The following is a 1,599-nucleotide window of genomic DNA, read 5'->3' on the forward strand; positions in this document are numbered from 1 at the left end:
CCTACAAAAATGGAAGAATGTACCATGCTCCTGGATAGGAAGACTTAACATTGTGAAAATATCAATACTTCCCCAAGCAATTTACACATATAATGCAATCACAATCCAAATTCCAACAATATTCTTCAAAGAGATAGAAAAAACAATTCCAAACTCTATATGGCAAGAAAAGAGACCCAGGATAAACAAAGCACTACTTACGAAGAAGAATAAGGTTGGAGGTCTCTCATTCTCCTACTTCAAAATTTACTACAAGTCTTAAGTGGTCAAAACAGCTTGGTACTGGTACAATGAAAGATACATAGATCACTGGAACAGAATCGAGAATCCAGAAATTAATTCATCTACATACAGCCAACTGATTTTTGACAAAATACCTAAATATATGGCACTAGGAGGTGATAGTCTATTGAACAGATGGTGCTGGCAGAACTAGAAAGCGATATGCAAAAGACTGAAACAAGACCTTCACCTCACACCTTATATAAATAACAACTCTGCATGGATTAAACACTTAAATGTGAATCCCAAAATTATGAAGGCCATCAATAAAAAATAAGGACAAATGTGAGGGCATTAATTCAGGGAATACACAGACTAACAAGCATTTGAAAAGTACCCAAACAAAAGTAGACAAAATAGATGAGTGGAACATTTCAAAATTAAAAACTTGTGTGCATCAAAAGACTTCACCAAAAGAGTAAAAAGGGAACCCACAGAATGGGAAAAAAATATTTTGTAAAGACACATCAGACAAAGGACTTATTTCTAAAATATATTGGAAACTACAACACCGCTACAAGAAAAGGACAGATAACCCAGTTAAAAAATGCGCACAGGACATGAACAGACACTTCACCAAGGAGCAGATCTGGGCAGCCAACAAACATATGAAGAAATGTTTACAATCACTAACCATTAGAGAGATGCAAACCAAAACAGCAATGAGATATCATCTCACACCAGCAATAACAGCAAAGATCAAAAAGAAGAGGACAATAAATGCTGGCAAGTATGTGGAGAAAATAAGATGGTCCTGCATTGCTGGTGGGACTACAAAATGTTCCAACCGCTCTGTACAGCAATGGATGGAAAAAAATATGCCAAGCTAATTGCAATAAAAAGTGAGCAGTTGTTATCAATACTATTCTCTGATTAAATAAACTTTAAAGCGAAAATCAGCATAATAGATAAAGATGGACATTGTCCATTGATTAAAGGGTCAATTGAACAAAATGATATAACCATAATAAATATCTATGCTCCCAAAAAAGGTGCTCCAATAAATATATATGTGTATATATTCGAATAGATTTGAGGAAAGAAATAGACAACTCTATAATGCTAAAGGTAATACAGAAATGGCTACAATCATACGTTGACAGAGAACTTCCAGAGGTTCAAGCTGGATTCAGAAGAGGCTGTGAATGAGAGATATCATTGCTGATGTCCGATGGATCTTGGCTGAAAGTAGAGAATACCAGAAGGATGTTTACCTATGCTTTATTGACTACACGAAGGCTTTCGATTGTGTGCATCATGACAAGCTATGGACAACATTGAGAAGTATGAGTATTCCAGAACACTTAATTGTACTTC

This window comes from Chrysochloris asiatica, unplaced genomic scaffold (genome assembly GCF_000296735.1).
Source record: "Chrysochloris asiatica unplaced genomic scaffold, ChrAsi1.0 scaffold00167, whole genome shotgun sequence".
Classification (NCBI taxonomy): Eukaryota; Metazoa; Chordata; class Mammalia; order Afrosoricida; family Chrysochloridae; genus Chrysochloris; species Chrysochloris asiatica.